Raw genomic sequence first — 25,056 nt, forward strand, 5'->3', positions numbered from 1 at the left:
CTATATACAAAGCCAAAACTATCCAAAACAACTCTAGGAGTCATAACCTAGACCGACGACGAGCTATGAGACCCACCCGACGGAGTGGATCCAACCCTAGCCTCAGGACCCGCGCAAGAGTCCTCGTCACTCACGCCCTCAACCACGTCAGCGTAAAGATTCAGGATCGATGCAGCTCGAACCTTCACCTTGCGAGCTCGCTTATTCTCGCGCTCTTGGACCTCCTTCAGCTGAGCGCAGAGGTCATCAACCCTATCCTCTGCATCAAGCACGTCGTACTTCAGGCCCTCAACGCGCTCGGCCTGTCTCTCATTGGCCGCCCTAAGTTGGGTCACCTCGGCCTCAAGTCGAGCATTCTCTCCGGCCAACTCCTTACGCTCCTTGTCCAGAGCAAACACCAGAGCGTTCGGATAGGCATACTTATGTTTACACTCACACCGTCGGAGACGGTTAGACGGGCTCCGGCGCACGACGGCCCCTCCTGGCCGTATCTGGTACGGAATCACTGGGAGTGCTCCGCGTGGTCTCTCGCCCGGAGGACTATCACTAGGTTCACCCTGTCCGGCCATCCTACACCAAAAGAGCAATTAACCATAAATATAAGCTTAGAGGCCATAAACAATAAACCCTCAAATCAAGCATTCCTCTAACAGCCAGGCTAATTCAAACCTATGCTCTGATACCACCTGTGACAGCCCCACCTTCCCCTAAGGCGAACCAAAGAGGTTAGCGGACTGCCTGCCCAGCTCTCGCCAGGACTACCGGTGCAGTACAGAGCAATCTATTACGTTCCGGAACTTATAAACGCGCGTAAACAAGGCAAAAGGGCAAAATAACCCAAAATAAAAAAAATAAGATTCGGAGTCGGCCATGAATAGTAACCGACCCGTCAGAACGCAACCAAATCTCGAACAAACATTCACATCTTGAACTTTAGCAAATACAATCCAAAGTGACATACAAAAGTTGTCAAAAGTTAATATATACACGGTTTGCCAAATTGAAAGTGAAAACGGCCCTAAAGATACATTTAGGGTTTCACTTCATATACAATACAAAAAAAAATATACATCTAGTTCATTCGGCAACCATCTATCAAGATTCATTCCAAAAAGAGTCATATTCCTGTAAGGAAAACAAAAGGAACGGTGTGAGCTAATTGCCCAGTGAGATACTATCACTTACGCAACCAAGTGCATATAAGCATCAAGCTTTCAATCAATATAATAAACATAAGCAAAGGCACACGTCAAATATGGTGATAAAAGGATACAGATGGCTCTCAAGAGCCCTTTTCCTCGTTTGCATTTCTTGATCGAACGTCATTGACTCTCCGTCAATGTTCAACAATAACCAACCGTAGACTCCACTTTACTTCCATTCCTTCCACCTAACATTCCCCAACCGGGCCCGAAATCCAAACACGTGCATTGTGGTATTACTCGAGTAAACCGGAATCGAGAGTCTATCATACTACAAGATTCCATATAACATTGCCCCAAGGCACATTAATTGGCACGACCAAGCCCTCGCCGGCTCGATTCAATCAATTACCAATGGGGTTGAGCTCATTGATAACATTTGTAGTCATTGGGACTCATCCAAACGACACCAAGTCATGTATAACATTTCATATAACATTTCATATAACATTCCAATAACTTTTCAATAACATGCGAAACAAGAAGTGAGAGTGATAAAGTACACTCTCACTTCAATCAATTAACATTCAACATCTCAAGTTCAAATATCAAAGCCATATAATAGCACACAAGTGAGTAGTACACTCACCAAGCTAGCAAATGTGGTTTCATGCACTTCCGTCAAAAGAACGTTGTGCACCACGGTCACGTCCTAAAACATGCAAACAAATACAATGAGACTCGATAACGAGTTATAAACCAAGGCCAAACATGACCCCAATAGGGTTCCATAAGCATATACAAACGTTAAAGGAAACCAGAAATTTCGGAAATGTAACTAGCTTTGGCCCTGAAAAAAACAGTTTTTGTCCTCATTTTGCGGTAATGGCACCAATTTCACTACGATTATCGGATGAGGGTGCAAGACCCACCATTTCGAAGCTAAAAGACAGGGATACAACATCACAGAAGGTCACTCAACCCAGTTTTGAGTGAAAATAGGTTAAAAATGCAAGATACTACATCAAAAATGTAAAACAGATTCACCAAAACGCATTGTAGCGGAAACATCATAACTCAGCCTCTCCAAGTCCAAATCCAGAAATTCCAAAACCAGATGAAAACTAAGAAACAGGGCTAAATTTCATCAGAAGTCCTCAACAACCAATTCGGAACCAATTCCTGCCAAAACAACCAATTACAGGCGCAGTTCTTACATTCGGGTAAAACCAGAACAGCAATAGTAATTTCGCCTTATCTCATTCTACACTACTCCGATTGACCTGAAATTTTGTAGGCACCTCTAAAATGTCATTCCATACAACTTTCATGTTTTAATCCAAGGCCAATTCGGCCTCTATCTAGGACCTAAAAATTCGGGCAGAATGCTCCCTCAAGAACCCTAATTTTCTGAAATTTCTTCCAAACCAGAAATTGGTTGCAATTAATCACTTTTTCCACCTCCTAGAGTCATTATATACCATTTCTAATCATCATATATAGACACACAATCATGCTTATATTAAAACAGAAAAATCCCCAAAAATAATAAAACTTCATCATTTCAACCACAAATCAAGAAATAATCCACCAACTTGCATCTCATACTACCACTAAGCATGATTTAAGCATCAATTAAAGGAGGAGGGTGATTCTTCACAACTTACCTTAGAACAAGAGAGAGAGAGCTAGTGGTCACCTTAACCTTCCAAAAAAAAACTTCATACAACAACTCACCAACACTTCCTTAAGAAGTTTTATGGAGCAAAATCAAGGTTGGATGGTTGGTTTTGATGATTTAGAACAAGATTGAAGTGTTTTCTTCCTTGTGCTTGGAGTAAGAGAGAGAGAAAGAGAGAAAGAGAGGGCCGGCCACTTCTTGATGTTTTTTGAAGATTTTTGGTCATTTTTAAGCTATTTTAACCAAATTGGTAAAAGGGTGAATAGTGTTCCCAAAGGTCAAACCACTCCTATGGTGACACTTGTCACCTTTTATTAAATGCTCACCTACCTTGTCTCTCTTATATCAATCCACTTAGCACCCTCTACTTATCTCTTAACACCCGATAAATTAATTCCAGTATTCAAAACTTAACCTAGTTGGCCGAATTTTTCCGAACTTTTCGCACTGGTGGGTCCCACGTCCGGTATACGCTCTTAATTTCTCAAAACCTATTCGATACTAGAAAAATCATCTAAAAATTATATCTACTCCTCAAATTCATCTAGCAATTTTTCTAATCACGAAAATGCAGAAAACAAGCCATGAAAAATACGAGAAACCTAGAAAATGAAAATTATGAGTTCTCACATAATGTATTTTGGCTATATATGTGGCAAAATGAAATTCAAAATTTCAAAACTAGAGTTAAAAATACAAACTTTTCTTTATGGTCCGAAACTAAATTTTCTTAGTAAGAAATTTCAAACAATATTTTTACCACAATCATCAATACATTTAAGAATTCTTCAAATACGTTTAGGAAGATTAATCATGCAACTTAATGCGTGGGTATTAAAACACATATATAATAAAATAACGTACACAAGGAGGATATTTCAAAATTTCCCTTAAAGTTTCGAGTTAAGAGTTGTGTTTGAGTAAAGGTATACTCTAGAAAATACTTTTTAAGAGACATAAGTAAACATTCAAGTTCATATATGCATAAACTTCGATCCAACACCTTTATCACTCTATACCTCTAATATCGAGAGCTAACTTTAATGGTACATACAGCTCTGTCATTTTTTACTTTCCAACGCACAGTAAATATTCATTCTTATTCTTAAGAAAAGATCCGAACCTAAGCTCTGCCTGATTTTCAATTCTTAGGCGAGTTCAAAATGTATATACATATATTTAAATATTTGCGGGAAAAGGAACAGTAGGCATATAATTACATATAATAATGGTCAAGAAAAATTGAAAGTGCTTCTATTCAATTAAAACAAATAGGTAATGAGTTCAAGTCACTTCACGAATAACCAATGCAATCTTTTGGAAGTTCAAATGTTTACAAAAGGTTGAAACATGTCCATAGGACCAATCATAAGACACGGGTAGAACAAGTATTAAAATTTCACAACGGAGAACCTCACTAGATACCCCACTAGGTCAATCCATAATAACACTTGTAGGTCTAATCTTCTTGTTCATTTCCGACTCATATCTAGCACTAGAATCCCATTGAATTACATAAGACCATCCATCATTCTTTCTTAGGAATGTGGGGTTGCCTAAACCTACCCCGTTCATTGTCCTTGCCAAGCCATATTTAATATAAGTCTATACGCGTAAGAGAATAAATAATTAGGCATAGAAGAACTTAATGCATATACAAGTTACAAATACATTTAGAATTAAAAGCATGATTCTTTACATATATCAAAAGTCACAGTACGAGTCGAGAGATCACAAACAAGTAAAGTATATACCAAGTCAAGGTCAATAAACAAAAGTAAACATGTGATTAACAAAAGTACACTCATCTCCAAGGCACAAACTCTTTAGTACTCGGGTACAAGAATCCAAAACAAAATAATTCACAACTCGAGCCGGTCTGTCCCAAGAGTAAATCACCACATTTGAGATTCCTACCCAACATACATATCTAATTTCCTCCAAGTATCAAGATAAAGGTTTTATACCTATCACATTCATGATCCATAGCTTTATTCTAGAAGAGCACTTAAGTCTTTACTCATCCACATAGTAAGAACCATAACACTACTTGGTCCAAACTCACCCCGTGCAGGGCCACGCGAAGCTGTTCTGATTTTCATCCCTACAATCTGTTACTAAAATTTCAAACTAGTTCCACAGTCCGGCATCCAAAACTTTTAAGCCTAGGATAAACTACAAAGATCTGAAGTGTGACAGCCCCACCTTCCCCTAAGGTGGACCAAAGGGGTTAGCGGACTGCCTGCCCAACTCTCGCCAGGACTACTAAGACGGTAATTGTGACGCCCCCGTTTCTCCCAAGGGCTAACCCGAGGGTATCGGCGGGATGCCTGCCTAGCTCGCGCCAGAACTCGAAAATACAAAATAATAAAAACTAAAGAAACCAAAAGAGCACTATTCACAATATACAATCCCCAAAAGATTTCTATTTACATCCTCAAAAGTAGATATCCAGATCACTACATCATCGTATGATAGTAATCAAAATTAGAAAATTGACCCAAAGAAGGGTTTTTAATACAGCTCACCAAAACAAACATAAATATCTTAGTTGTTCAACTATTACAAACCAAACCTAACTATACCAGTGATAGTGTTACAAGGGTTCCCCGCGTCGTCCCCTGCTAAGGAAAACAAAAGAAAAGGGGTAAGCTACATGCTTAGTAAGTAAACAGGGGTAAAACTGTAAATTTCACATATTAAACGAACAATTACATCATAAAGATGTCAAATCGAAAATATAAAAGTAACAACACAAGTTAAGGATACAGGTTGGCTCCAAAGCCAAATCGTATGCCACGTGTGACCTCCTGTCGACACTCCGTCGACCACAAATAATGGTCCGTAGAACTCCACTTGTACTCTCACCGTACATCTTATCACCCTCACTGGCCAGTCACCTCACAAAATGGCTCGAGCAAACGAAATTGAGTTGGGTTCACAAGCTCGGTTCACAAACTTGGTTCACATACTCGGTGAACCGGATTCACAAACTTAGTGACCTCAGACTAGGTTGGACTGACTTCGACCAAGCCCTGACTGGCTCGAATAGTCCATCTAGGTCTTGAGATCGGGCCCCAAACTCACAAACTTTACAAAATCACCCAAAAGTCACCCCGAGCTACAAGCTCAAGGGGTTTAGTTCCAAAATAGTTCATATACATATGCCATGTACAAATATGTGTGCAAATTAGGGTTTAGGTCGAGTGCGATAAAGTACACCGTCACCTAGGTACCCTCTCATACATATCAAAACACATAAGCAACTAACACATAGGAACGGCCTGAATACTTACACAAAGCACAAAACTAGCACAAGTGCGCAAATGTCTTCGTGTGTGATAGCTAGTAGGCCCCATCGGCTCCATTTAGCTCACCACCATCTGAAATAGAAGATTGTACCACATTATATCACAAACGGCTACTAGAATGCATAAATCAAGCAAAACGGCAAAATTGGCACATGCATGGGTGGGAACGGCATACGGAAACGGAAATGGAAACGGGCATAGCTGCTGTCCCAAACTGTTTTGATCAGATTTCAGGCTACCGGTATTGGATTGAAGTTCATGAGGTACCGTTGCAAAGCTAAGAAGAAGGGCTACAACTTTCATGAAGACACCTCAAGCCAGATCTCAATGGAACTAGGACAAAATTGCACAAAACAGTTCCAGCCGTTTCATTTCAGATTACCAAACAGGCCCTGTTTGAATGACCATAACTCATGACTCACAGATTGGAATCAAGAAATTCAAAAGGCATTGGAAAGCTTATTAATAAGGATATAAATTTCGTGTCTTGACCATGAACTGAATCAGTACAGACCATAGGGAAAAACGGGTCCAAATTTCCGGTCAGAACTGGCCAACTTCAAAGGCAGTTCTAACGCTCGATTTTGTTTTAGGTATAAATGGAGTTACGGAACTCAGATTTGGACGCATTTTATACCATTTCGAAGATAAGACAAAGATCTACAAATCTTATGCAGACCTCAACACCCAGTTCACACGTTATCGAGGTGAACTGAGCATGGTCAGAAGCAAAATCAAGAAACGCAGCAAAATTCTGGGTTTAGAATAGAAGCGAGTGTGTTGGCCATAACTCAGGCTACACAGATCCATTTGACTTGAAATTTTGTAGGCACAACAAGGACTTAAGAAGCTACAACTTTTATGTTTTGGATAAACCCTGAATCCATACGTAACATAAAGAAAAATGGAGCCAAAGTTCAGATGCTGGGCTGGCCTGTTTCCCCATTTTGCCGGTTTCAAACGTCGCAAACGCATGGTTCATTTCTATGGTTCTCATGCAAGTTTTCCAACCAATTTCATACCAAATAAACACACATATACCACCTTCTATTTGCCCTACAAGAAAACCGAAATTCCTTTCGCAATTTCATCCCAACACTTAACAATCACTAACCTTAGTCTAGGCACTAATCTTACTAACTCCAACTAGTTCTAACACCTTAACCAACTATACCCTAATCATCTAAACCCTAACTCAACTAACATAACTTCCCATTACCCAAGGGTTTCATGGCCAAATCTGATTTTTTCGAAGAATCACCATACAAGTGAAATTAATACACCAATGACTCCATTTCCAAGTCAAAACCCAACCAAATCGAAATTGAATCATGAAGCAAGAAACCCTAATCTTTTCATAGCCTTAACCGAAATTGATGGAGCAATAAACAACTAGAATGAACCATCAAACTACACAATAATCACCACATAAACCATACAAATTCATAATTACAACAAAAACATCACTTCACATGGTTTCAAGACTTAATCACCAAGAGTTAACTTTCAAATCAAATGATTTACCTTCACTCAAGCCTTGTTGATGATCAAACCACAACAATCAAGTGGCAAAGTTGTTGCCTTAGACTCCAAAATCAAGATGGAAGCTAGAAGAAGTTGAACTTGGAAGAACTTTTCCTGCTTTCTTTCTTTCTTGCTCTCGGCCTTCTCCCTCTTTTTTTTCTTGGTTTTGTTTTGTTTTGTTTCTCATGTTTCTCTTATAAATCCTATGACAGAATATTAGTCAAAGCTTTGGAAGAAATTTTCTAACACAACCAATCACATAAAAGCTCCCAATTTGCTCCTTAGCCCTTACACCTTTACTTTCTCTTTCTTACACTCTTGCCCAAACGTATATAGAAAGCTTTCAATTAACTCCATAGGATATAAACTTAATCTAGTCTAAAATACTTAATCACACTTAATTGCTTCACTAATCACCCTCCTATATTAATCACCTGTACTTAATTATACTTTATCCCACATAAAAGCAATTAAACAACAACCTTTTTGTCAAAGACAAAATTAGGGTTTTAAACCCAACTTAGGACTTCTAATAGATTCTAACACTAGAGGTTTTGCTCATTTAGGGTTTCTAACCTTTTAAGGCCTACTTCCCATTTGTAAAATAAACCAAATCCTATACTTACCTGTACAAAATCACACACTAGCATAACTAACTCTAACTACAACTCAAACTTGTGATTAATATAAAAACTAGAGTTTTAATCATAACCCAAATTAGGGTTTTCCAATTAACCCTAAAACCAAAATTTTACCACACAAATAATTAGCATCACATAATATCCAACTTAAGGACTAATCAGGGTCTTACAACCTCTCCCTCTTAGAATAATTTCATCCTCGAAATTAATACCTTTGTTCGTGAACCATAATGCAGGGTTTACAAAAGAGGGCATGGCACCAGGGTCTTTTAAAACACTTGCGGTACGCCGAAAAGAGAGAGCGTACCTTCGATGCCCGCCGAAGGGTCAGTAACCTCTTGTTGACCCATTGCATATACTCTTGCTGGCCCTTTGGGTCGATTTCCCCCTGTGTTTGTCGGTTTAGTTGTGGTCCCTTCTGTCGGTGACTTAAGTCCCTCTTTCTGCATTTTAGGGCATTGGGCAATCAGATGTTTTGTACTATCACATTTAAAACATTTTCGTACCGAACTATTTTTTCAGCAGTTATGGTTGGTGTGATTGCCCCCGCAGAAACCACAGGTTTGCCTAATTCTCGCACTTGACCCTCCATGCTGGGCACCCCTCTGGGGCCTTGCCCTACCTGACCTCTCCCAAAGTTATCCTCACGTCTCTCTTGCACAATGGGAGGTAAATATTTCTCATTAAATTCTCGAGTAAAGTTGACCCATGTCCAGGGGATCTGTTCCCGCTCCCACTTAGCCTTGACCACATTCCACCAAGCTCGGGCAACCCTCTCAAACTGAAAAACAGCAAAAGATATCTGCCGCTCCTCTGAATACCTAAGCGCGGCAAATACATCCAACATACGGTCCAGCCAACCCTCTGCTAAGTCAGGGTTAGGTCCACCTATAAATTTCAGAGGGGCAAACTTTTGGAACCGTCCTAAGGCACGGTCCTCTCCCTCATGATTACCCACATTATTTCCAGGGTTTCCGGCATTATTCCCCTGGCCCAGACCCTGTTGATTAACCATTTGTTCTAAGAGGTCAGCCATTCAGCTACCTGATCCGGCTCATTCTCATTTTCTCCTTCGGGGCCTTGTCCTCGCCCTCTACCTCTACCTCGACTACCAGAGTCCATTGAGGTTCAACAGTCTATAAATCGAAATGAAACGCGTTCTTATTATCCAAACTATGAACAAAATAAAGAACACAAAGCATATGCACAAAAGACAAGCAAAAGATAAGTTCAAAAGATTATACTCAAATATATACATATATTGACAAAGTCACACCAAAAGATATACAAGTTATTCGACATCCAGTCGGTACAAAACCCATTATTTACATGAGCACTCCGGCTCCAAAAAATGTAGTCAACCACCAAATAACAAAAGAAACCAGGCATACTGGTTATAACAAAAACAGACATGTCAGATAGTCAAAAGGAGATCCCAACAACGGCCCTACACGCCTCCCCTGGAGCCCCAATTCCCAACGGAACCTAAAGTGTCCACCTCGTCCATCAGCTCTGGGCCGGTATGTGACAGCCCCACCTCACCCTAAGGTGAACCAAAGGGTTCGGCGGACCGCCTGCCCAGCTCTCGCCAGGACTACGAAGTCGATTCACACAAACCCAACATAGTACGCGCGATAGGATCCAAAGAAAACGAACAATCGGAAACTACATATATTTACATTGGAGTCTTGAGCAAATTAACATACAGTGCAATCCGAGGTATTCATACTACACAAAATATAATTAGGCCTTCGTTTTCAAAAGAGCTTAACAACATGACATATATACTAGCTTGACCCTTTTCTTCCAAAACTGTGATTTCCAAGTTTGTCCCCTGTAAGGAAAACAAAGGTAACAGAAAGGGGTGAGCTTGCGCTCAATGAGGTACCAAACATATAGGGGTAAAATCATGGCCTTTCACGTTTAACCAATCAGATACATATACCAGATATAAAGGAAAGCAGTTAGACACAGTGATTCAAAGAGAAAGGATACAAGTGGCTCTCAGGAGCCAGATTTCCATTTGCAGTACTTGATCCGAACCCGTTGACTCTCCGTCAACGTAAATAGAACCAACATGTCCGTAGACCCCACTTTACACCAATTTCCCGTCCACCAAACATACCCCAACCGGGCCCGAACGCCGAACAGGAACAGTAATGGTAATACTCGAGTATACCGGAATCAAGAGTCTCAATACCCAAAGATTCCCAGAACAGACTACCGTGGTTCGTTATCTAATCGACCAGGCCCTTGCCGGCCCGACTCGAGTAACTAGCCACAGGTGTTAAGCTCAAAGGTCACAAAAAGGTTGTTGGATACTAACCTACAAACGACGTCCGAACAGACTCAGATACAGATAACAGATTATACACAGTAAATAGGCATACAGATAGACAGTAGATACACAGACAGACAAGAGAACGAGTGTGATAAAGTACACCCTCGTCTCAAACAGAATAAACAGATAGTACAGTCATTCAGAGCACAGATTGCAAGTGCAGAAATCAAGTTAAGTAACAAATGAGGAGAGTGGTACACTCACCGGTTCCAGTTCAGATACTTCAAAAGTTTTTAGCCACGAAACCCTAAAATAATCAAGATAAAACTATTATAGTTCGCACATCCACAAACCTAGTAAATAAAATGCATAAATGAGGCTCGACTACACGTCGTACGCCTTTCCAGGTTAAGTACTAGTACAGAAGAATAAAAATAGGACTTTTGAGTAAAAAAATAACAGTTGGTTCTAGGGTTACAAACAACTCCAAAAACCCCTTCATTTTTCCAAGATCAACTCAACTTGAAGGAATCGCGTAGCCCTAAAATTTTGGGCAGCATGCCCTCTGTATTTACCTATTTTTCAGCCATTTATGGCTTCATTATTTTTCCTCAACTTAATCCAATTCAACACATAAGAAATCTCAATACAATAGCCCTTCAACTAGGCTCAAGTTCATCCAAATACAACGCAAGTCTAGGAATGCAACTAGAAATCAAGTTTTAAGGACAAAAGCGAAATAGCAGGTTTGATGTCTCCTAGCGTATCGGTCACAACTAGAGCTATGCTTATCGGATTCGGGTGAAATTTATACCGTTTCGAAGCTAAGATAAAGTTCTAAAACTTTGATGAAGATCACTCAGTCCAGTTCATAGTGTATCTAGGTCAAAATGTCAAATTACAGAACCAGCATCTCACAATCAGACTAGTTAACCGTACTATGATTAAACGACAATAACTCAGGCTACCGAAGTCCGATTGAGGTGTATCTTATGGAGTTTCGAAGCCAAGACATATACCTACATTTCTTATGCAGACTGCCAAAGCTACATCATGCATTTTCAGAGTCAAAAATTGAAATCCCCACGAAGATAGAAAACTGTCTGCGAAAATAGGGCTTATGGGCAGTCAAGGGTATTTCGGTCATTTCACATGCTACGGTGCTCCGATCGAGCTGAACTTTTACTGGAAGCTATAAAACATCATTTCCTACAACTTTCATTTTTTGTGCTAAGCCTAATTTGGCCTTTAACCTAGCATAACAGAACCAGGAAGAACAGGGGTTAGTTGAAACCCTAATCTGGAATTTTCACACCAAACCAGAAATTTTTCACAACCAATCATATCCAACATATAACAACTCCATTTTACACTATAACAAACCATCGATCCATGACTAAACAATAATTTATATATTAAAACAGAAAAAACCTCAATAAATAGAAAAATTAGACAACTCAACCATAACTTATGAAATAATCCATAAAATGATATGTTTCACCACTAAAAACCCTTAATTGATCATTATTATCGTGAAAGGGAAGATATCTTGACAACTCACCTTGGCAACTCCAAAAAACTAGATAGCTAGAGCTTGTTCTTCACAAATGGCTCCACTAAAGGCCTTAAACTAGCTTATCAACTTACTTTTGTGGAGGGATTTGAAATTTAAACGGTAGGTTTGCAAGATTCAAGCAAGAAATGAAGAAACAAGTTGGAAGCTTTCTTTCTTTTTCTCTCCAAGATGCTCGGCCAAAAGAGAAGGAAATGAAGATGATTTTGGGTCAATTTTTGATATTTAGTAAAGTTAATGAATAGTGGTCAAAGTCCAAGAACCAACAGTAGCGCGACACCTAGCACCTTTAAGGTTTAAACTTACCCTTTTGTCACTCCAAGATTAACCATCTAAGCAACCTCTAATTATCTCTTAACACCTACTAAATTAATCCCTGTATACAAAACTTAACCTAATTGACCGAATTTTAGCCCACTTACCGCACTAGCGGGTCCCACGTCTAATATACACTCCTAAAATCTCATGAACTAACTTATACTAGAAAAATGTGTTAAAAACTCTATTCATTTATAAAATGTCTGGAAAAATCAATATAAGAAGGTATAATGAAGAAAATGTATCCGAGAAAATAAAATAAAATAAGAGAAATTTACGGGTCCTCACACGATAGCTCGTGGTGGTGCCTCCGCGGCCACATCTAGCAGGACCTCACAGTCCAGCATGATACCCCGAGCCCTCTCCCTCAGCTGCCCCTTCAAAGCGAAGAGGTGCTGGTGTGTGTCCTGAAGCTGACGATGAAGAGCGTCCGCCCTCTCCACCTCAACTCGGAGGCCCTGCTCCATATCCCTAATGCGCCTAGCCTGCCCATGGGCCACCTCCCTGGCCTCCTCCAACTGTCTAACCAAGCGATTGTTCGCCTTCCCCAGGCGACGTTGCTCGTCGTCCACCGCCAGGACGACCTCATCTGGGTAGCCATACGTATGGCGACACTCACAGGGTCGGTGCGGCATCCGACCAAAAGGTGAATACAAAGTGTAGGGCTCCCCAGGCCTCCTCTGATATCGGATCACCCGCCTACGCAACACCCGGTTCACCGGGCCCCCCACACTCGGAAGTCTCGGTCCCGATCCCGATCCTATGCCGCTGGGTCCCGCACCACTAGAACTACCCGGATCCATACCTATAAAACATTAAGTCGTCAGTTCACCGGCATTTCATCTTAAAATATACCATTCATCTTAAAGGAATCATAAGGAATCAAATATGCCTAGTGCCTATCGCGTATGTCCCACTTGCCCAAGTCCTGTAACCTAGGCGATTTGATAGCACCTGTGACGCCCCCGCTTCTCCCAAGGGCGAACCCGAGGGTATCGGCAGGACGCCTGCCTAGCTCGCGCCAGGACTCGAAAATACAAAATAATAAAAACTAAAGAAACCAAAAGAGCACTATTCACAATATACAATCCCAAAAAGATTTCTATTTACATCCTCAAAAGTAGATATCCAGATCACTACATCATCGTATGATAGTAATCAAAATTAGAAAGTAGACCCAAAGAAGGGTTTTTAATATAGGTCACCAAAACAAACCTAAATATCTTAGTTGTTCAACTATTACAAACCAAACCTAACTATACTAGTGATAGTGTTACAAGGGTTCCCCGTGTCGTCCCCTGCTAAGGAAAACAAAAGAAAAGGGGTAAGCTATATGCTTAGTAAGTAAACAGGGGTAAAACTGTAAATCTCACATATTAAACGAACAATTACATCATAAAGATGTCAAATCGAAAATATAAAAGTAACAACACAAGTTAAGGATACAGGTTGGCTCCAAAGCCAAATCGTATGCCACGTGTGACCTCCTGTCGACACTCTGTCGACCACAAATAATGGTCCGTAGAACTCCACTTGTACTCCCACCGTACAACTTATCACCCTCACTGGCCAGTCACCACACAAAATGGCTCGAGCAAACGAAATTGAGCTGGGTTCACAAGCTCGGTTCACAAACTTGGTTCACATACTGGCCAACTTTCATGTCAGAACTGGCCAACTTCAAAGGCAGTTCTCACGCTCGATTTTGTTTTAGGTATAACTGGAGTTACGGAACTCAGATTTGGACGCATTTTATACCATTTCGAAGCTAAGACAAAGATCTACAAATCTTATGGAGACCTCAACACCCAGTTCACACGTTATCGAGGTGAACTGAGCATGGTCAGAAGCGAAATCAAGAAACGCAGCAAAATTCTGGGTTTAGAATAGAAGCGAGTGTTTTGGCCATAACTCAGGCTACACAGATCCATTTGACCTGAAATTTTGCAGGCACAACAAGGACTTAAGAAGATACAATTTTCATGTTTTGGGTAAACCCTGAATCCATACGTAACATAAATAAAAATGGAGCCAAAGTTCAGATGCTGGGCTGGCCTGTTTCCCCGTTTTGCCGGTTTCAAACGTCACAAACGCATGGTTCATTTCTATGGTTCTCATGCAAGTTTTCCAACCAATTTTATACCAAATAAACACACATATACCACCTTCTATTTTCCCTACAAGAGAACCGAAATTCCTTTCCCAATTTCATCCCAACACTTAACAATCACTAACCTTAGTCTAGGCACTAATCTTACTAACTCCAACTAGTTCTAACACCTTAACCAACTACACCCTAATCATCTAAACCCTAACTCAACTAACATAACTTCCCATTTGCCTAGGTGTGATGCCCCGAAAAGAATGAGTGTGAGAACCCGAAAATTTTCTAATTTTCTAGGGTTTATTTTTTTTTAATCGCCCGCCTTTTCTATATTTTCTTTATTAGAAAAATTCCCCAAATAATGTTTATGAGCAAAGATAGTTTGAAAATGATTTTTCTAGTATCGGTTAGTTTTTGAGAAATTAAGAGCGTATTTTGGACGTGGGACCCGCTAGTGCGGTAAATGCATTATATTTTTGACAACTTGTTGGAATTTTGTATTAAGTGATATTATTTTACAAAGTGTTAAGATATTTGTATTGGAGAGACAAAAAGATAAGTTTTAAACCAAAAAGGTGACAAGTGTCACCTTGTGATTTAATCTTGGACTTTGACCATTTGACTTTACCTTTACCTTTACCAAATAAATACAAAAAAATTGATCAAAATAAGCTTCATTTTGCAAGCTTCTTGGCCGAATGTTCTTGCTCAAAGAAAGAAAGAAAAGCTCTCAATTTCTAGTCTCCAATCTTGCCCAATCTTTCAATTAAACCGATTAATCTTTCAATTACTCCATAAAACCACTTAAGGAAGTATTGGTGAGTTGTTGTGTGGAATTGTTTGGAAAGCTAAGGTGACTAGTTGCTCTATCTCTTGTATTGCTAAGGTGAGTTGTGAAGGACCCCTCTCCTTCCTCTAATGATGTTCAATTCATGATTGGTGGTGGTATAAGATGCAATTTTATGGATTATTTCTTGATTTTTGGTTGAATTGGTGAAATTTTATAATTTTTGGGGATTTTTCTGTTTTCATATGGATATGATTATGGGGTCATGTATGATGATTGGAAATGATGTTTAATGACTCTAGGAGGTGGAAAAAGTGATTAATTACAATCAATTTCTGTTTTGGAAGGAAAAGTGGAAAACTAGGTTTCAATGTTCTTCATTCTGTCCGAATTTTTAGCTCATAGATAGAGGCCGAATTGGCCTTGTATTAAAACATTAAAGTTGTAGGGAATGACATTTTAGAGGTGCCTACAAAATTTCAGGTCAATCGGAGTAGTGTAGAATGAGAAAAGTCGAAATTACTATTGCTGTTCTGGTTTTACCCGAAATTGAGAAGTGCGTCTGTAATGGGTTATTTTGGTTGAGAATGCTTCCGAATTGGTTATTTAGGTCTTCTGATGAAATGTAGCCCTGTTTCTTATCTTTCAGATGATTTTGGAATTTCTGGATTTGGACTTGTAGAGCCTGAGTTATGATGTTTCCGCTAGAATACGTTTTGGTGAATCTGTTTTACGTTTTTGATGTAGTATCTTGCATTTTCGACCTGTTTGCACTCAAAACTGGGTTGAGTGACCTTCTGTGATGTTGTAGCCCTGTCGCTTAGCTTCGAAATGGTGGATCTTGCACCCTCATCCGATAATCGTAGTGAAATTGGTGCCATTACTGTAAAATGAAAACAAAAACTGTTTTTTTTTTCAGGGCCAAAGCTAGTTACATTTCCGAAATTTCTGGTTTCCTTTAATGTTTGTATATGCTTATGGAACCCTATTGGGGTAATGTTTGGCCTTGGTTTATGACTCGTTATCGAGTCTCATGGTATTTGTTTGCATGTTTTAGGACGTGACCGTGGTGCACAACGTTCTTTTGACGGAAGTGCATGAAACCACATTTGCGAGCTGTGAGTGTTCTATATACGTTTTGTTTCTATGACTATGTGGATTGTTGTGACTATGTGGTTATTTGTGAACAATTGATTAAATGTTAATTGTTTTCTACGATTTCTAAAATGATCTTTTGCTAGGTGAGTGTGTACTTTATCGCACTCGACCTAAATAAATATGAGATTTTTGGTGTTTAAATGTTGAAATATTAATTTCGCATGAATGTAAGCCTTTTGGCTGAACTGGGCCCTTGCCTTTGTCACCGATCGACTCGAGCCAGAAGCGGACTCGGTCGGGCGATTTGGTGACCTGGGTGCACATTTGGTATACTCGAGTATTACCTTGTAGTCCGGTCAACGTCCGGATGGGTGGAGTCCGGTCAACGTCCGGATGGGTGGAGTCCGGTCAACGTCCGGATGGGGGGAAAAGCCTGGCCAACGTCCAGGAGGAGGTAAACAAGAATGAACAAACGAACGTCAAAGAAAAAAAAAACGAGGGGTTTTACTTACAAAGATGCAATTTTAAATAATTGGAGGAATAAGGAAATGAATGGGAAACGAACAACGAATTGCTCCTTGTGAGCCTGTATCCTTTTAATGAATGTATTATAATTGCTTTATATTGGACATGTTTTCTGGATTATTTGTTATTACATGATTAATGTCCTTATTCAATTACTTGTTTTTGTATATAGAATCTCACTGAGCTTTTAGCTCACCCCTTTAGTTTGTTTTCCTTAACAGGGGAAGGCGAGCAAGGACGAGAGCTCAGTTTAGACTAGCCTAGACTAGTTTTTGGTGTTGTAATGGTTCTCGCCCTAGTGCTTGGCACGGGCTGGATGTGTGGTGAACTAAGAACCTTTGTATATTCGATGTTTGTACTCCCTTTTGAGATAGTAATGTATATAAGTTTTGCGTTAAGTTTTGGATCGTCGTTATATTTATTCTCGTGATTTATTTCGATTTTTAATTGAGGATTGAAGTGAACGAGTGAGTCCTGGCGAGAGCTGGGCAGGCGGTTCGCCGAACCCTGGGGTACGACCTAGGGGGAAGTGGGGCCGTCACACTAGGGTTGCATGGCCAAATCTGATTTTTACTAAGAATCACCATACAAGTGAAATTAATACACCAATGACTCCATTTCCAAGTCAAAACCCAACCAAATCGAAATTGAATCATGAAGCAAGAAACCCTAATCTTTTCATAGCCTTAACCGAAATTGATGGAGCAATAAACAACTAGAATGAACCATCAAACTACACAATAATCACCACATAAACCATACAAATTCATAATTACAACAAAAACATCACTTCACATGGTTTCAAGACTTAATCACCAAGAGTTAACTTTCAAATCAAATGATTTACCTTCACTCAAGCCTTGTTGATGATCAAACCACAACAATCAAGTGGCAAAGTTGTTGCCTTAGACTCCAAAATCAAGATGGAAGCTAGAAGAAGTTGAACTTGGAAGAACTTTTCCTGCTTTCTTTCTTTCTTGCTCTCGGCCTTCTCCCTCTTTTTTTTTCTTGGTTTTGTTTTGTTTTGTTTCTCATGTTTCTCTTATAAATCCTAATCCTATGATTGAATGTTAGTCAAAGCTTTGGAAGATATTTTCTAACACCACCAATCACATAAAAGCTCCCAATTTCCTCCTTAGCCCTTACACCTTTACTTTCTCTTTCTTACACTCTTGCCCAAACATATATAGAAAGTTTTCAATTAACTCCATAGGATATAAACTTAATCCATTCTAAAACACTTAATCACACTTAGTTGCTTCACTAATCACCCTCCTATATTAATCACCTATACTTAATCATACTTTATCCCACATAAAAGCAATTAAACAACAACCTTTTTGTCAAAGACAAAATTAGGGTTTTAAACCCAACTTAGGACTTCTAATAGATTATAACACTAGAGGTTTTGCTCATTTAGGGTTTCTAACCTTTTAAGGCCTACTCCCCCTTTGTAAAATAAACCAAATCCTATACTTACCTGTACGAAATCACACACTAGCATAACTAACTCTAACTACAACTCAAACTTGTGATTAATACAAAAACTAGAGTTTTAATCATAACCCAAATTAGGGTTTTCCAATTAACCCTAAAACCCAAATTTTACCACACAAATAATTAGCATCACATAATATCCAACTTAAGGACTAATCGGGGTCTCACAGTAATACATAAATTCAAATCGTTCTGGAAAATATTAGTGCGCTTAACCAAACCAACAATCATGAAACAGAAAACAAAAATCGAAAAGGAAAGTGAATAGTGACTGCCACGTCACCATCCGACCGGGACCCAATCGAATACAAGTAACTTCATATAATCCTTGAAATGGACATATACAAACCAAATATAACACATGAACAGGAGTACACACTTTTATAAACCACATTCGTATATTTACAAGTTAAAAGGAAACATTTGAATCCAAGTACAATTAGGGTTTCCAACCATTGAGGAGCTATACAAAATATCTAAACTAGCTCAACTCATATTTCAAAGATCAAAAGTCCAAAAGATGGTTCCCTGTAAGGAAAACAAAATTAACGGAGTGAGCTTTCGCCCAATGAGGAACCATCACGTAAATATACCAGGATCACATAAACACAAGAATATTCAATTCAAATACGTTCATCAAGTGAGCAAAATCAACACCACCAAACTATAGAGAATAAAAGGATACGGACGGCTCTTAAGAGCCCTTTTCCTTTTTTGCCATATTTGATCTCATCTCATTGACTCTCCATCAATGTATACAGGGTAATCATAACCGTAGACTCCTCTTTACTCCCATTTTCCGTCCACCACACATTCCCCTTACCGGGCCCGAACACCAAACAGTACAGAATTGGTAATACTCGAGTATACCGGAACCAAGGGTCTCATACCCAAAGATCCCAAAACAGTCCCCATGGCTTGTCAATTTCCCTCGACCAAGCCCTTGCTGGCTCGAGTCAATTGACTGCCAATGAGGCCCCACCGAGTGAACAGTAAAAGTCGTTGGATACACGTCCAAATGACACCAAATCAAGTATAATCAAGAGAATTTCAAGTGATACAGTAAACGGTCAAGTAAGCAATAGAGTACGAGAGTGGTAAAGTACACCCTCGTCTCATCTAGCATAAGCAATAATCACATGTAATCCAATCACAGATTCCAAGTACAATAAAGCCACGGAATAACAAACATGTGAGTAGTACACTCACCAAGTCAAACAAAGCAATTTCACAAGTTTTCACCCGACGTGAACCTCAGATCACCGGCACGCCCTATAACAATCAAGAAAGCATAATTGAGACTCGTACACGAGTCGAATACCTCTTAAATGAACTATTAAGGCAAAAACCAAATATAGCTTGGAAAAGGAAAATCCATAACATTTAGGGCTAAAAGTAGAAACAAACCCTAAAACCTTTCATTTCTATCCAACCTCAACCCAAACTCACAAGAATCTAATATCCTAAACATTTGGACAACATTTCCCCTAAAATTTTAGCTTTTCCATCCTACAAACAACCATTAAAATGCATCCAAACCAACCACAAGCACACAAACAATTCATAGGCCATTCAATACACTTCATTAGGGTCATAATACCCCTTATTCATAGCCAATTAGAAGCTCAACAACCAACCATAGAAAAGCCCCAATTAGAAACCCTAAATCTGAAATTTTTCCGCACAAGCGGAAATTTTTCGCAAATAACCGCAATTAACATACAAGAGATCCATTTAACACAATTTAGAACCATCAATTCAAGGTCAACCATAACCATCATATGAAAACAGAAAAATTCTCAAAAAATTCAGAAATTTAGCTAACTTCACTCTAATCCATAAAATCCAATCACCCTTGGAAAAGGAAAATCCATAACATTTAGGGCTAAAAGTAGAAACAAACCCTAAAACCTTTCATTTCTATCCAACCTCAACCCAAACTCACAAGAATCTAATATCCTAAACATTTGGACAGCATTTCCCCTAAAATTTTAGCTTTTCCATCCTACAAACAACCATTAAAATGCATCCAAACCAACCACAAGCACACACACAATTCATAGGCCATTCAATACACTTCATTAGGGTCATAATACCCCTTATTCATAGCCAATTAGAAGCTCAACAACCAACCATAGAAAAGCCCCAATAAGAAACCCTAAATCTGAAATTTTTCCGCACAAGCGGAAATTTTCGCAAATAACCGCAATTAACATACTAGAGATCCATTTAACACAATTTAGAACCATCAATTCAAGGTCAACCATAACCATCATATGAAAACAGAAAAATTCTCAAAAAAATCAGAAATTTAGCTAACTTCACTCTAATCCATAAAATCCAATCACCTAGTTAGCTACCATAAGTCACCAATTGACCATTATTAGGAACAAAGAGTTAGTTCCAAGCAAAATACCTTAACTCCTCAAGAAAGGTAGTAGGTTAGGGGTTTTTCTTCCAAAACAACTCCACCAAGACCTTCAAACTCCCTTAGCAAGTCTTTTGTGTGGACTAATTCAAGGTTTAATCGGTTAGATTTCAAGATTTGTGCAAGAAATGGAAGATATAGTTGAAGCTTTCTTTTCTTTTCTCTCAAGGTGAAGTTCAGCCAAGGAGGTGATGAAATGAAGATGATTTGGGTCAAAATTGGAGTTTTAGTAAAGTTAAAGAAAAGTTAGGCAAGTCAACTTTGACTAGGTAGTGACACTTGGCACTTTGTTGTTGCTTGAAGTTATTTTCTTGTCTCCCCATGGTTAATCCATCTAAGTAACCTCTAATTATCTCCTAACACCTTGGAATTAAATCCCTTTATGCAAAATTTAACCTAATCGGCCGAATTTCTCTCACTTAATGCACTACTGGGTCCCACGTCCAATATACACTCCTAATTTCTCATGAACTAACTTATACTAGAAAAATGATCTTAAAACTATATTTACTGATAAAATATTGATAAAAGTAATATAATAAAGAAAATAAAAAAAACGGGTGCACAGGAATAAAATAATGCCTAATTTGTTTTTTGTTTTTTTTTTTCTGGGTTCTCACATGAAGCCTAAGCTCTGATACCAACTGTGACGCTCCCACTTCTCCCTAAGGCGAACCAAAGAGTATCCGCGGGACGCCTTGTGAGGACTCGAAATTTTCTTATTTTATTTTATTTTACTGGCTTAATTAATTATTTACTCACACGTTTTCTCTGAATATTTTATTTCTGTGACGACCCCACTTCTCCCAAGGGCGAACCCAAGGGTATCGGCGGGCCGCCTGCCTAGCTCGCGCCAGGATTCAAAACTTAAAGCAATAAAACTAGATAAATCGAAAGAGCACTATATACAATATATATACAATCCCAAAAGTTACATTTACATCCTCAAAAGTCTCGAGTCAAACCACTCTAATACACTATAACCACAACCAGCAAAAGATAGACCCTAAGAAGGGTCCATATACAAACCACCAAAACAAAAACAAACATCCTAACTGTTCAACTATTACAAGCCAATCTAACAATACTAGTATACGAACCAAAAGTCCCCGCGTCAGCCCCTTTTAAGGAAAACAAAAGGAAAGGGGTAAGCTATATGCTTAGTAAGTAAACAGGGGCGAAAGCATAAATTTCACGTAACAACAGTTACACAGTAAGAGTAAAGCAAAAGCAGAAAAGTAACATCACATAATAAGGATACAGGTGGCTCCAAAGCCAATTTATATGCCATGCGTGATCTCCTGCCGACACTCCGTCGACCACACTCAATGGTCCGTAGAACTTCACTTGTACACCCACCGACACCTTATCACCCTCACAGGCCAGTCACCTCACAAACTTGCCCGGACGAACGAAATCACAAACTTGAGCTTGAGTCACAAGCTCGGGTCACAAACTTGGTCACCTTCTCGGTGAACCGGATTCACAAAATTGGTTCATAACATGAACCTACAAACTTGGTGACCTCAGACTAAGTTGGACTGACTTCGACCAAGCCCTAACCGGCTCGAATAGTCCATACAGGTCTTAGATCGGGCCCACGAACTCACAAACTTTGCAAACTTCACAAACTTTACTCGAAAGTCGCCCCGAGCCACAAGCTCAAGGGTTTTGGTTCCAAAAGGTTCATATACATATGCCAAGTACAATTATACATTCAAATTAGGGTTTAGGTCGAGTGTGATAAAGTACACCCTCGCCTAAGTACCCTTTTCACATATCTCAAACACATAGCAAAGAAAACACACCAAACTGGCCTGAATACTTACTCAGAATCTGAAATAGCAAAAACACGAAGTCGGATCGAAATGAACAGCTAGTAGTGGGCCCCACCAGTTCCGCCCAGCTCACCACCGTCTGACATAGAAGATTGTGTCACATAATATCGCAAACGGCTACTATCGTGCCTAAAACAAGCAAAACGGCAAAAACGACTCGCGCGCACGTAAATATGACGGACGGAAACGGAAACGGCCGTTAGCGGAAACGGCAGATTTGACACTCGTTTCTAGTTTACTCATAAGTTGAGCTACGAATATCGGATTAAGGCGTATGAGATGCCATATCGAAGCTTAAAGGATGAACAACAACTGTTATGAAGACATCCAGAACTGAAACTGGAGGCTTCAGTCCCAAATGAACCAAACACAATCACTTACGAAATCTGGCCAATCCACAAATGGTCAGTTTTGAGTGCAACCTGTTGTCCATGCTACACATGGTCAAAAGAGCTGAAAATTGGCAGTTAGATGGTTCATTCCAAATGGAACAACTTTCATGAAGGTTGGCAATCTAAATTCGGAACGGAAATTGGTCATCAGGACCAAAACAGATCTGACCAGAAAATGGTCATTTCCACGGGCAGGCCTTGTTTGCTCGGCTATATCTCAGGTTTTATAAATCCGATTCATGAAATTCCAAGGGCGTTAGAAAGCTCTGATATAGGGCTATAATTTTGGTGTTTTGGTCGCAAGCCCAAACAGCTTGTAACCCAGTCAAATGTGAAGCCAAAGTTCCAGTCGTAAACTGTCCGGATATAAGAACAGTCCTGACATGAATTCTTATTTCGATCATAACTAGAGCTACGGAACTCGGATTTTAACGCACTTTATAGCGTTTCAAAGCTGTGGCCAAGATCTACATTTCTTAGGACATAGTCGAAACCCAGATTGTGAGGCCCCAGTTCGTTCGTAAATAAGGGTTATTTATTATTCATTATTTTGTGCGGTTAAAATAAGGTTTTAGGGCTAAGATTGAAAACCCTAACTTTGCTTATGAGTAAACCTTAGTTTAGATATTATTCGGTGCTCTAGTGTGTGTTTTGGCCCAAGTAAAAATCGGATTTCGTTTGAGTTTACAAACCTTGGATTAGTAAACCTTTAGTGTTATAAATTATTAGAAAGCTTAAGTTGGGTTTAAAAACCCTAATTTTGCCCATATTATATAAGTTGTTGTTTAATTGTTTTATATATGGAGAGAGTATGTTTAAGTATAGGTGATTAAAATAAGAAAGTGATTAGTGAAGTAATTAAGCATGATTACATGTTTTAGATTAGATTAAGTTATGACCTATGGAGTTAATTGAAAGATTATCAAATGTTTGAGGAAAAATGTAAAAGAAAGAGGAAGTTAGAGTGCAAGGGTTAAAAGTGCAATTTAGGAGCTTTTATGTGATTGGCTAAGCTTAATAAAAATCTCCAATGGTCTTGACCATTATTACATTAAGACTTGTAGGCTAATCAAGACAAAACAAACAAGACAAACTTGGAGCAAGAGAGAGAGGTAGAGCCGAGAGAGAGAGCAAGTGAAGGTGAGACATTTTCTTCAAAAATCTGCAATTTTTAGCTTCCATCTTGAGTTTGAAGCTTGGAGTAACCACTTGGGTGTTGGATTATTGAAGCTTGATCATCTTCTTAACTCACTTGAAGGTATGTTATTTTCTTTACAAGAGAAATGTTGGGGTTTTACTTTCTAAGCTATGGAAATGATGTGGTATGTTGTGATTATGGATTCTTATGGTGAATTTGATGTTATATGGAAGTTTTATGGTTAATATTTGGTGATTTATGCTGCTGGAAATTTCGGTCAAGAGAGAGAAAGATTTGGGTTTCTTGCTTAAATGCTTACCTTAGTTGCTTTCATTGAGAATTGAATTGTAGTGATTGTGTTTGATAACTTGCCTCACTTGATTGGTTGGTTTCTAGCAAAAATCTGATTTGGGTTAAGAAACCCTAGACTCCATTAGGTTAGTGTAGTTTAGTCTATGGCTATTGAGTAGGGTTTGTGTGTTTGGATGGTTAGAATAAGTCCTATGGTGTAAGTGAAACTAGACTAAGGATTATGGTTAGTATTTGGTGATCTTGGGCTATCTTGTGAAGAAACCTTAGCCACTCTTAGACTGATATAAGTATGGTTATTAGGGATCATTTTGGTTAGAAAATTCGCATAAGAGCCATAGAAACGAACCGTACGGTTGCGGCGCGCGAAACCGGCGAAACTGGAAAATCAGAGCAGTTCAGGATCCGAACTTCGGCTTTATTTTTAGTGATGTTGCGTACAGATTCAGAAGTTCCTCAAAACATGAAA

The sequence above is a fragment of the Coffea arabica genome, chromosome 2e, assembly GCF_036785885.1.
Source record: "Coffea arabica cultivar ET-39 chromosome 2e, Coffea Arabica ET-39 HiFi, whole genome shotgun sequence".
NCBI classification, from domain to species: Eukaryota; Viridiplantae; Streptophyta; class Magnoliopsida; order Gentianales; family Rubiaceae; genus Coffea; species Coffea arabica.